This window comes from Poeciliopsis prolifica, unplaced genomic scaffold (assembly GCF_027474105.1).
Source record: "Poeciliopsis prolifica strain line A6 unplaced genomic scaffold, Auburn_PproV2 SCAFFOLD008, whole genome shotgun sequence".
NCBI classification, from domain to species: domain Eukaryota; kingdom Metazoa; phylum Chordata; class Actinopteri; order Cyprinodontiformes; family Poeciliidae; genus Poeciliopsis; species Poeciliopsis prolifica.
The window spans coordinates 9,967,825-9,981,624 of NW_026562383.1; the positions used below are offsets into that span (position 1 = coordinate 9,967,825).

General features: G+C 39.8%; 1 protein-coding gene across 1 annotated transcript in view; it reads left to right on the plus strand.

Moving 5' to 3' along the window:
- The first annotated feature begins 1,758 nt into the window (after positions 1-1,758).
- The window catches only part of LOC129362031 (neurocan core protein-like), a 47,253-nt gene continuing 35,211 nt past the window's right edge, over positions 1,759-13,800 (plus strand). The window contains exon 1 of the mRNA XM_055033338.1: positions 1,759-2,136. The gene's annotated coding sequence lies outside the window, so the exon portion shown is untranslated. The remainder of the gene's footprint in view (positions 2,137-13,800) is intronic.

Here is a 13,800-nt window from a genome sequence, read left to right on the forward strand (position 1 = left end):
GGAAGATTGTAAAAATGTTGTCTGGTTCAATGAGTCTCGATTTCTGCTGCAATATTCGGAGGGTAGGGTCAGAATTTGGTGTCAACAACATGAAAGCGTTGCCTTTAGAACTTCCTTATTCTTTGTGGCATAGATTCAACAAGGTACTGGAATCATTCCTCAGAGAGTCTGTCCATATTGACATGATAGCATCACGCAGTTGCTGCAGACTGGTCGGCTGCAGCAATCTCCCATTCCATCACATCCACTGAGATCTGGTGACTGTTGAGGACATTCGACCACAATCAACTCATTGTCGTGTTCTGGAAACCAGTCTGAGATTATTTGTGCTTTATGACATGGAGCATTATCCTGCTGTAAGTAGCCAGCAGAAGATGGCTAATGGGACTAATGGGCCCAAATTGTGCCAGGAAAATATCCCCCACACCAGAGCACCACCACCACCAACCTGAACCATTGATACAATGCAGGATGGATCCATGCCGGTACTAGCAAGGTGTACCTATGAGTGTATAGTGATGATGTTGGTGCTTTAAACAAAAGTACAGAAGTAGAGCATTTTATAGTGACTGTTTCTCAGCTGAAAGTCAGTCAGGTTTCTGCAAAGTCTGAAATTCACCTTCCCACAAGACAACAAGCCCACGCAAGCAGACAGAACTGTAATGAATCAGGTCAGAATGAAGAAGCATTTCTTCACACAGACAATAAAATGTCTGGACCAGGACCTTCCCTCGGCTTGCACCACCTAAATGAAAAAACTCTTCATATGATTTATCTTAATACTGTCCATAAAATGTTATTGGGTATGTTCTAAAACTATCAAGTGGAGAGAAACTGTCAATTCAGACTGATCATTCAATAAGATAAGGAGCAGAAGGTCAGCAGAGTCAAAATCAGCTTCAAATAATAATAGCTACTTAACATGTAACAGAAGAATTTCCCTTTCCTGCAAATCACAAACACGTCACATACGTCAACGAAAACCATTTCTGCGATTGCTGATTATTAAGAATTTGTTCCGAAACCAACTCCTGTCTCAGTCTCACAGGGGAAAGATGCATTATTTAAAGCCATCTGGAAAAACTGCAGACCTGATGAATAACAAAGAGGAGTACTGTTCTGCACTTCTCCCTCACTTTATCACCGACAGACATCAGTGTTGGAGGCTCAACCTGTGGTCAGGGAGCCTTACAGTGAGTCCTCAGCGTTAACATGAATGATGCTGCATGAACACAGCTGCAGCTCTGAGATTTGGGCAGATTTGGAGATGCATCCGTGACAGATGTGTTACACTTAAATCTGCTCAGCGTTATTGAAAACAGTTACTTCTGTGCACTGTAGCTGACGGAAATAAAAAAAGAGATGCAACATGATGTTTGGTTTCTGTCTTATTAACGAAGGAGAAACATGAGATTAGCTGTGTCACTTAGTGGATGTGTATAAAAATTGTATGAAGAAGAGACATCAGTGGGGTTCAAGGGATGGTCACTGTAATCTCATGGGGGGTAAATTCTACTTTCTTTGCTCAGAGACGAGATCAGCGTTTGGGGTTTATGTAGGAATCGGATTATGGTCTCATAAAGTCCACCCCCACTCTCTCCCTCTCCCTCTCCATCACCTCTTGGAAAGGGGGCGCTGCGTCTGTCTGCCCCCGCTTGCCTCTTTGTTCAGCCCGATTCTGCCTCTCTCCCTACCGATGCGGAGGGGGACGGACTGAGCACCTCTCTCTCTCTCTCTCTCTCTCTCTCTCTCTCTCTCTCTCTCTCTCTCTCTCTCTCCCTTCTCTGGATCTGATCTAGCAGATAACAGCGTCTGCTGGGATGACCGGCGTGTATCTTCTCAGCAAGGAAGAAATCGCGATGAGAAAAGAGTGAAAAGTGTGTGTTGTGTATGCGAGTGTGTGTGTTTGTGTGGCGGGGAGAAAATTCCCGGAGCGCCCAGTGCACACACTGTTTTTTTTTTTTTTTTTTTTTTTTTTTTTTGCTGTTTTGTTTTCTGCAGCTGCAAAGTGCTGTTTCGAGCCTAATTCGTCGGTTTTGTGCCGCCGCTCGGGGCTTTTGGTTAGAGCACCTGCTCCGAGGCGCAGAGCTTCCTCCTGACATTCCTGAGGATCGCATCTTTTCTCTCTCACACACGGTAAGAACCTGGGGATCAGTATTCTCCCCCCGCATGCAAATTTCTGAAATCAAGTCATTTGGTCAGTGTGTCATTGCTCGAGCCTTCAAGTGACCGGAGGCGCCTGCCTCTCTCTCTCATCACGCGCTTTCACAGCATTTCATTTATTTTATTTTTTCCAAGTGTTTTGACATTCTTAGATAGTTATGTGTGTGTGTTTGTGTTGGGGGGGGGGGGGACGACACTCTTCTGGAGCCAGTTGAGTTGAAACAAAAACTACAAATTTCAACGAATTAATAAAAGAAGTATTTTTCCCCCCCAACAATCAACATCGCGCAATCACCGCGCGAGCTTTCCACGCGCCCACAAATCACACAGTTCGGGATGTCTTCAATTATTCAGAACTCGAAGCTTTTAATATTGGACTGTATTTATGACCTATGTAGCTCCATGCATTAATCATCGACCCAGCAAGTTACCTTGTTAGCGCGTCCTCACTCTGCTCTCTCTCAAGAGAACAGTGAGCCACCAGCAGCTCTTCTTTAATGACAGGGGGGATCAAAAGTGGTGATTTCTTCTGGTTTGTGCTATAAAAGCAGATCTGAACACTTGAACAGGTGTTCCTCTCAGGGCGACACCAGAAAGTAATTATTATTATTATCATTTTTATATACATAAGGAGTGGCCAGAGGGTGGTGGTCACTAATGATGTTGAAGTTTGGTTTGAAAGTTGGCTATTTTGGGCAGTTGTACATGGCAGCATTTGTAAGGGAAAAGATAGGAATACATAAGCACCAGATTTAAAAAAAATAAATAAAAAAATATGTATGATCGGTCTGTCAGTTGTGCACTGAACAGGTTTTCTGTTGCTTTTAGGCATGTACCGTCAGCAGGGAGCTGACATCTTGAGTAGCAGAATATCAATTTCAATTTCTCAGTTTCAGTAGCTTGGAAGGTGGCAGAAGGAGAGACTTGCTCAAGGCGCAATTCAGGCGAAAACTGCCAAGGGGCAACCAATCGGATTTCCAACAAAAAGTTCAAATTTGATCGGCCAGACTGATTTTAATGAATTACTAGAGGGTAAAACTGTTTAATAAAGTATTTATGCCAATGTTTTAGATATCTTCATGCTGCAGCACCTGGTTTAAATGACTGAATTACTTCCTCAGCATGTCGTCAGGTTGTGCAGGACTCTGTTTTTAACCTCTGAAGCACACAGGCTCTTGGGGATTGAAGCTGCACCCTCAGCCCCTCCTCATTGATAGATTACGGTTTGTGTGCATGAGATGGCAACATGAACCCAGATATAAATTGAAATGAAAGAAAACAAAGAAAGAGTATGCACAGTTTACATTTAGTTAAAGATCCAAAAAGTCAATTTTACTCTGATACTCCAAAATTAAATCTTGCTCTTGCAGTAGCCTATTTGAACTCTATAAACGACTTAAATCCATGAATTTAGATATAAAATTTACTGGAGAAGGAAGTAAGCAAGTTTTCTTTAAAATAAATGTTCTTCTAGAGAACAGGAAGATTTTAATTTTTCAAAAAAGGACAAAAGAATGTCATCTTTAAATGCCTAAAGACATGTTAGAACTTATATCAACTCTTTGGTTTTCCTGTTGAACTTATGTTCCTAAAAATACATATTTTCATAAAGTGCTGTCTATCCAGGGAATGGGGACATCAATTATGTAAGGAGGGGCACTAGGCACTCCTGAACCCCTCTTTTTTGTGCCCCTGAGTTTTCTGACTCTGTAGTAGTTTAAATCAACAGACAACATGTTGCAGAGGAACATCAGATGTCCCATCGAGCCACCCTCAGAGCTAAAACCACTCTGGATGATTATAAACTATCTCATGTCTCCTCAAACCAACTTTTTATTAGTGCTGGATAATCGTGAAATGCAGGGACGCCACATAAAGCGAGCAAACGACAGGGAGAAAAAGGACTGATTCTGTGGTGCAGAGAGGACATTCATCCCTCCTCATTGACAAGAGCCCCTCTGTAAACAAACCCCGGCATGTACAAATCACCGGCGGAGGAGAAGGACACATCAGGTCACCTTGACAAATGAGCTGTATTGTCTGTGAATATGATAGACCTCCTGTCGGCCAATAAAAGCCAATTCTGTTTCCATTTACCACTTCAGTCTGGAGAAGTCCAAGTGTTGTCTTCCTCCTCCTGCCCCTGTTAGCACGCCCACCGTTGGCGGTGTGTCAGCGACACAAAGCGAGACAAGGTTAACAAGGAAGTGGTACATTGGAGAGGAGCTGGAGCTCAGGCGATATGTATGCATGTGAAAGGTTGACACATTGACGGGGAGGTGGAGCCTCCGGGATGAGGCCACATCCAGGCATAAGGCAAGGAAGGGCCAAAATGCATCTCCTTCCTGTCCATGTGTGTTAATGAGAGCGTATAGCAATTAGAGAATTCGCTTTGATGGAACCTGGCTCGGGTGCAGCAGTGTGCATGTGTGATAAACTAACTTTGCAGATGAGTGCATGGGAGCAGCACAGTTAAGAAGGAAAAAGAAAGCTCCGATTCTACAATAGAGTGCCTGCTTATTCCAGCCGTGCGTCATGTTGCTGCTCACTTTGCATCTTTTCACCCTCGGTTTACTGCATCATGTCTGACTCTGCACCGCCTGGAGTCAGTTTGGAGCAGTGAGTGGAACGTGGAAGAGGTTCGTCAAGTCCTTTGAGACACTGCAGACCTGTTAGTTAATTATTTATCACAAGGAACTGAAATGTCTACTTTTTATCATTTTTCAAGCAGACGGAAAGAATTTTACTTTCATTTGCTGTCCAATTTGCTGATTGGTTTTGAAATCAAACATATTAATTTTTTTCCTCTAGAAAGGGGAGAGATGCTCCCTGAAATTATGCATTTATGCATTTTCTGCTAAACTCATAATTGCTGCAGGTTAGAAATTCAAATCTTTCTACTAATTGAGCACATAAAACATTCAACATCTTTATCTTTTTGGAATATTCAACTCAGCTTTTAAAAAGGCTGATTGTGATGTATTTTGCAAATTAAAAGGGAATATATGAACATACTTTCATGTTCAAAGATAACTTATAACACCATCTAATATTGATTTTCTGAATGAAATTAAAGGGGATTGGCTTTTGTCACTAAGAACCTGCAATATTTGTAATCCATTGTTGACGTTTGTTTACCCTGGTGGACAATTTTAGATTCTTTCTTAGTTTGAATTAAAGGATTTCAAAGATTGTTTAGAAACCATGCAATTAAAAACCTTGTTAAGTCTGAACAAGAAATTATTTGAGGTAGCTGATAAAATTACAAAACAAGGAATAAAGTATGGCGTATTGAGTCAATCATTTACTTTATAAGTAAATGCAAAAGAAAGTGCTGTGTTCTGATGTGTGTCTTTATGATGGCCCCTAGAGCAAGAGAGACAGATCTCATAAATATGTTAAATTTGCTTGGTTTTGAAAATGTTGAAATAACCTAAAGTCATTTTTGAAAGTGTTCAGAAACAGATTGTTATGAACTATTGTTGTCCAATGAACTGGAAACATTGCAGGCTAATAAATCAAACACCTTTTTTGCAGGAACATGTGTGCATCTCTTTCACAGCGGTGATTTACTTACTGGTCTGGTTAATGACCTGCGCGCCGGAGCGATACTATGACAACCAATCATTTTATACACTATGGCAAACCAGAGGAAATAACTTTGAGCTGTGCAGCATTGAAGCAAAGCATACCTCTAAGTCAAGTTTAAAGTCTTTGTTACATCTTTGTAAGTGGGTGTGGTAAGGCAGAGCAATGGAGGACTCAGGTTTGTTCAAAACTCAACACAGTGGCATATTATCAGTAATCCTTTAATTCAGTCCAAGGTCAGTTCACAAAAATCCAATCCAAGCAGAGTTATCCAAAAAACAGTAGGTCCAAAACACAAGCTGCGTCAAAATCACTGGAAGACAGAGTTAGGATTGTGACTGAAACACGGGATATGAGGGTCAAAGATGAGCTGACAAGGGGAAGCTGCATAGAGTATAAACAGAGAGAAAAAGCATTTTTGCTATTTTATATGCAAATGTACCAAGGTGGGGGTGAAAACCACAATTATAAATTTGCCCAGTAGGCCAAAGAGGCATACTATAGTGGACCCTTGCTATTCATGGGCTCTATGGACCAGATCTGCTCACAAATAGCTAAAATCCAATAAGGATCCCTCTAAAAACAATTGTAACTACTTATTGTAACAGTTCAAACAACAAATACATCTTAATATGCATGAATACGCACAGTGTCATATGGTCTTCCTCATCTCCAGCCAATCAGGAAAATAAACGCAGCTCCTAGATTGGCTGCTCTGTAAAAACCAGCCATTAACATGTCAAGCAGCATTGCACCTACATAATTTAGCTTCCCAAGCTACATTACCTTTGAATATTTTAGATATGCTCTATAAAAAAACAAATCTATGAACAGATTGGTTTTGTAGAATAATTTCCGCAGAAAAATCTGCTAACAGGTGAATCCTGAATCCACAATAGGTGGAGGTATTTGTTTTTTTTTTAATAAATATAACTAAGACAGGATAGCAGATGTCTGAATAAGCTGTACATGTACTCATTTGTTTACTCTTACTGTATGAATTTCTAAAAGACAGCAGTGTCAGCTGCCTGTCTCCAGCTGACACATGACAACAGCATGTAAGCAGTAGAACTGATGTCATGTTATCCTGAGATTGTCCAAGATTAATAGTGGCTCCCGTTTGACTGAAAAACTTTCTGAAGACACTGCTGCAAACAACTGAGTGTAGAGATCATCTAATGTAAACTGGAGAATAATTTGAGCTGACTCAGTATTTCAAATAATTCATTCTTTTCCAAGTAAAAAAAAAATAACCAAAGGAGATAAAAGTAGTCTTTTTAGTTTATTAAAAAACTAGAAAGTTTTACAAAGTAGATCATAAATGAATAGATTATTCAGCTGTCGACATTAAGAACTTTGTTGAGGTTGTATTTTCTCTACAAGCCAAAAGTAATACTCAGCTATAGTTTGATATTCTCTCTGGTAAGGAGGTGCTCACACTAATATGTCACTTATGTGACTATAGCTTCAATTCCTGCCCTAATACAGTGGTAATAGCTAATAGAATGAGGCTATATAAATGCAAATGAGCACCAGCTCTCACTTATAGTGGCCAACTTCTGATCAAAATAAGCTTCACCTCTGAGCAAACCGCATGCTCAATGCAATATAAGCATGCCACCTTGAAGGGGAATTAATTTCATCTGGTGCACTGATTTACTGTTTTCACTGTAGAGCCGACTGAGAACCAGACCGAACTGATGCGGGGATTTTATCATCTGCTTTTAGTTTGTGCTTTGCTCACTGAAATATGCTTTAAACTGGCAATACCTTTCCCGACAGTGGAGCCAAAAGGATCCCCGGTTCAGCACTGGACAGCTCCCAAATATTACATTTCTGTAATCAAGCTGCCAAACATTGTGAAACAGGGGAATAAGTGATTAGTTGGTGTGTTCTAGCTGCCGGATGGAGACTTAGTCTCACACTCTGCCTCTCTCTCATGCGGAGGAGTGAGTCCCTCGCTCAGACTGAGTGCCCTCACGCCAAAACCCACCGGGGATTGGACGCACCGATCCATCAGTCAACTTCAGTCTTAAGACGGGGAGGGGCCAGAGCGGGCCACCAGGCCAATCATTAGAAGCATAGATGAGGCCACATCTGAACACACAAAGACCAAATTCCCCCCTTTTGTCTTTGGACCTGGCTGCGGCTCTCCTTGAAGGTCTGGGAGAAGAAAAATGTTTGGCTTCACAGTTGGATAAGAAAAGAGTTCCTCTAGGCTGCATCAAATCAGCCTCTGCAACACGGGGATTAGGAAAATGACTCACCTTCTGCACGCTCAGCAGCCGCCACTGCCTCTATGTTTTTTTAATGTCATCCGATTTGAAGCAACTCCTTTCAGCAGGTTTTAGCTGTTATTGTTGGGTGCTGATGTATGGAGGAGCAGATGCTCCAGCTTCTGGAGATAAACACTTGAAGGGCAGAGTTTTCTTTTTCTTTGCATTCGTCATTTGTATTCTGGCAGAGTTAGACCGTCATTAAGGATGTGGAGCTCTTGGACGATGTCCCACCGTCCTGTCCACATTTGTCTCCATCGTTCTGTTTTATTTTATTGATGCGCTGTTTTCTTTGGGGCAGAAATGTGAGCTCCCTTTGGACATCTCTTTTGATGCAGAGCAATAGATGGTGTAAACCCCCAGAGTTAATGTATTCAGTGTCAGCTGCGCTTCTTGCACCTGAGCCCTCATTGACATTGTCTCCTCAGGACTCTAACCTTTGACCCCCCTAGCTGTATTAGCTACATGAAACACATTTTCTGTGATTAAATCAGAACAAAAATAGCAAAAATGTATTTAAAAACAAACTTTGTAAATGCACTAGTTCATGTATTCACACTGAGGTTTCTCCAGCTGCAGCATTGAGTGAAAATAAATCTCTATGATTAATGATCTGTGGCGGTGTACAATTATTCAGATGCAGTTTTGGTGCTAAACGATGATATAAACAAGGACATGAACAGACATATTATTGATCGAGAAAAGTGGAAAGTCTTGTGAATCTCCAATGACATGCAAGACGATCTCTAATCTCGGATTTCTCTCTCTCTCTCTCTCTCTTTTTTTTTACAGTGAAAGAACAGTAATTGTTCCTGCAGTTTCCAGTCCCTCTGTGGGATGTGATACACTAGTTTTCATTTAATCAATTGAAATTTTAACCAAATAATTAGATTATTTGAAAACAATCACAAAGAAGTTAGAAAAAAATATATTTTATATGAATTTTGTTTGAGGTTAAAGTTAATAATTTCAACATCAGCCATAAATAATCATAATTGAGCTTTTTATTCATTCATTCATTCATTCATTCATTCATTCATTCATTCATTCAAGTGGACAACACATGGCCTACAAATATGCCTTCCAGCTTGCAGCTTATTTGCAGACCCATTCCCTTGTTGGATTTTTCTGTTAAATTATTTTCTGAGACAAAGCCCAATTCTCTATTGTCATCTTCAGTCTGATATTGCCACCTTCTTAAAAAGGTACAAGATTGATTTTCTTTAAACAATCATATTAGACCAACAAATCCACTGGCTGCCGTTCTGAATGCCTGTCATTGTGCAGACAGGCTAATTAGAAGTCCTTTCACTGGATTTGTTGAATCCAGAAAATGTCATTTTTCATTGGAGACAGTAGACAGGGTCCTATATCGACAGGAACACTTAAAAAACCCCACTTAAATATTCCTGACTCTAAAGACAATATCGCAGTTTATATATATCTATATTGATATTTAGATATCAGAGTTTAATGATTTTTTCATCCCTTCCATGTTTTGACATATTTTTGTCCTATTTATAAAATGTCTTCAGTTACAAATTGTTTGAAGTTTCTTGGATTTATGCGTTACAGAAACAAGCTCTGCTTAATTCCAGGGAGACGGCTCCATCGCGCCCACCGCTTTCCATTTTCTTTGGAACTTGTGTGACAATTTTCCTTTCTCACACATTTACAGGCACACATTTAAATAATGTGACACCCACGTTTCCTAACCAAATGTATTTAGATTGATTTTTTTCCCCTCCCTCTAACGACCATAAGAAGAGTCTTTAATAGTCAAACTTGCACTCAAATGGCCGGTATCAGGCAGTGGGTGAAAAATGAAGAGATGGAGGAAGAAAGTGAAGGTGTTGGATGTCATCTGTTGCAAGTCTGCTCCAAATCAGTTTAGCAGCTATGCAACATGGACCCAAACAGATGGCTAATGTGAGGATTGGTGGTTTAACTCAGGTGTTGTCGTACATATATTAAACATATTTTACTCCTGCATGTTTTCCAGCTGAACATTTAGCGAACAACAGTCGAGTTACTCTGATGATTACTCACAAATGAGGATAATCTCTCCTAAAATTTTATAGGCAGGTTAAAAATTTGCTTAAAAACAACTGTTTGTTTTTTGTTTGTTTTTTTGATCAGTGACTGGTGCTTTGTTGGTCCTTGCTTGTGTTTTTGCAGAATCTATGTCGTTGTGTTGTGCATCTTAGCTTAGAACATGGTGGAGGCTGCATCATGATGTGTGGAAGCCGATCAGAGAGTAGATGGAGCAACATTCAGGAAAACCCTTTCAAGGCTGTGACCAGTTGAGACTGAGGAAAAAAGTTCACCTTTCTACAGGATCATTACTAAATACACAGCCAAATCCAGAATCCAATGGTTTGAGAAAACACCAATTAATGTGTTAGAATTGCCTAGTCAAAGTCCAGACATAAATCTAACTGAGAACCGGTAGGAAGTCTTGAAAGTGGATGTTGAGAGACGTTCTCGTTCTCGACTGAGCTTGAGCTGTTGCGCAAAGACAACTAACTAACTTTATTTAACCAGGTAAGCTCACAGAGAATTTGTTCTCATTTACACAAACAACTTTGCAAATTGTAAAAGCAAAATCATATTTCAATGTTACTCCTAATAAAACTATCTTGTAGACCTTTAACCAAAAGAGTGATTAAAAGCAGCTGGAACTATCACTGAACCAATAAATCTTTGGACAGAGATGAAGATACTTTTCATATGATGCAGCTCCTTCCAAACTAAAATGTCCAGAGGAAGCTGGGATTTTTGATCTGACTGGTTGAGACAAAAAAAACCTAATATTTGCAACTTCAAGGAAAAGTGGTTCCACAAGATAGACTCAATAAGCCTGAATACAGACACAGTATGACACATCAAATTCCAGTGAAAAGCATTAAAGTTTGCAGCTGTAACATGACAAAAGGTTTTTGCTTTGCTTCTTTGTAGAAATCAAAGTAAATCAAGGCTGTGTTGAAATTACATCTTTTACTCAGCAGGCAAGAAATTTTCCCCGTTATCTCTTCTTGACTCTTTCAGCCAAATAATCTTCAAGATGACACAAAATTGCCTCCTTCTCCTGGTTTCACTGCTCATACATTAAACCAGAGTTTACGCTGGCCTGCCTGCAGCCCGTCGAACAACCACTCATGTTTAATCTTAAGCTGGGAGGACTGGCATCTTGTCAGAGTTCTCCCTCGATCTGAACCCTGCATGAGTCATTAGCTGCTTTGAGAGTGATTAGTCACCATGCTGGCGTTCAGAACACAAAGATGAGCTGTGGATCTGTGTTCATGCACTGAATGCCTGATTCAGCCGGGTTCACCTTGCTTTTGGTTCTCGGTTTTATTTTTTTGAGGTGGAACAAAACAGACCGTAGTTTACATGGTCTCTGACTGGATTTTCCTCCATATTCTTGGAACTTGTTGACAAAACATGTTTCTGTGAAAGCAAAAAACATGAATTTCAGTCATTATGCATGACTGCCTATTTTGTCCCCGAACAAAAAGCAAACTAATAAGACTCATGCAGCTTCTGCAGGCGCCTTTTCTGAGAAGCTTTCATCATGGCAGCGTTATTATTTTTAAAATGTTGATAAGATGACCTTCCTTTTAGTCGTCTTCCTTCATCCTTCTCCCCTCAGCACTTTGTCTGTCACTTATCTAGAGCTGCTATTCTGCTGCTCACTCTGCTGCTCTCTGGAGGTAATAGTTTTGTGAGATATGATTAAAGAAGGAGAGTGTAGGAATTGCTTTTCCCCTGTCAGGTCCCTACAGGGAGGCGAATAAAAAAAAAGACTCTTTCCTGTAAATCTTGTGTCTGTTCCTGTTCTACCGGTAGGCTTTACCAGAACTTTTTAATAGTTGTTCAAATTAATCTTGGTCTTTAGTGTTGTCATCATGCTCCTTACATGAAAGGATTAACACCTCCTTTGAAAAACACAGCATTTGCTCTATTTTTAAAACTTCTCTTAAGGGAAAACAGAGTTCTGAGTCTTGATAATTTATGTTCTGTCAAATCTGAAGCAAGAAGATGAAAAGATAACTTCATAAAAAAGAATATTCTGGTATTTTTAAACCTGAGATTCTTTATTTAATAGATAAACGACAGTATTAGAAGGAAAACATGTACCTAGAATTGCTCTGGTGCAAAGAAAAATGCTCTAAATGGCGAAAACAAAGATGGCTGAAATTATTCAGAGAGGGCAATTCGACATGTCAAATTTAAAGTACTGGTTGTTGCTGGTACACTACCCTGTTTTCAGGTGTGCTTGCATAGGTCACCAAAGTAACTTCGAGCAGAATTACCTCCACTCTCTCTGAAACAAGGGTCTTTGGAAAAGCAATTTTCTCCATGAAAACATGCTTTGGTGTAGGATTTCTATAGTATTTGAAATGCTTGCTGCAAATACAATGGTGTACAAAAAGCAACGTGAAGACACAGACCTTACTATTAAGAGAAAATAATTATTAGGTAGTGTTGAGGCTTTCTGTGAGATTGAAAAGTGTCCTTACAGCGTTTTAGTGTGACTTTTCAGCCACACATCTGTCGCTGTCAGAGCCCCACAAACACAAATATAACCTACAAATAAGCACACCCATTATCAAACAGCCTACTTCAGTACAACAATAAAATATGTATTCTTTTATGTGTGTTTTTTGTAAATTACATGTAAAAGTTTATACATTTTTAATACATATTCAAAGGTAACTCGGTATCACATTTTGATACTTTTTTTTTTTTATCACCCCAAGACATCATGCAGCTTGTGCATGATGTAGGTCAGGTTGCTTTCACTTGGAGCCTAAATTTAAATATTCAGGAGGTGAGGGAATTTTCATCAGTGCAAACAGAGCAGCTGCATGGTGTAACAATAAAATGCTAACCACACAGTTACCTCTTGGCTTTACACACAAGCATTTTCTTCACTTTACCGTAAATTCTTTTTGCTCCAAGTTGCAACTCTTTTCTTCTTATGATCAGCTGTCACATAAGAAGAGCAGCTGTGCAAGACTTGGAAAAAATGCTACATGCTAGTAGTGAACAGACTCAATAAATATTTAACTAATGGTTAGAAACTTTTTGTATGCAAATAATGCGATTGATGTGCTAATTTATGCATTAGGTGTAGTGTTAAATAAAGTGTTAAAGTGCAACCATAAAAATCCTGATTCAGGATTGTGATTTTGCAATGAAATGAACTTTAGTTATGCAGCAGGACGATCCAAAACACACCAGCAGGTCCATCTTTAGGAGCATGACTTATTTATGGGTTAATATTAAGGTTTCCCCTGGACCACATTGGTTTGATGTTCCTTTAAGTTGCTTTATTCAGTGAAGCACCAAAATCAGAGGGGGTGCACAAGATTCTTCTTTCCCCATTCTTTGTCAAATTTGATTTTTTTTTTCTTCAAACATCTGAAACCTCCATGCCTGTTTTATGAAACTGCAGGAAACAAAGTGATTCTTGCCACACAGCATTTACATCTCTGCATGATCCACTGACTGATGTGCTCTTCTCAAAGCACCATAACTCACACGGTCTCCCTACAATAAACCCATTGAAGAAACATTGTGTCTTGAGTCATGTATCATTCAGGCCTCCAACATCAAAGTTTTCTGAGTTAAATAGAGAAATGAAAAATCCCCCAGATGGAGCAGATGGAGCAGCTCCTGATGTATGTATTTACAAACTGATTTGCATGTTCACTTCCTCTCAACAGGCTTTTGCGGGACAGACATGTTGCTTTACTGATGTCAAATT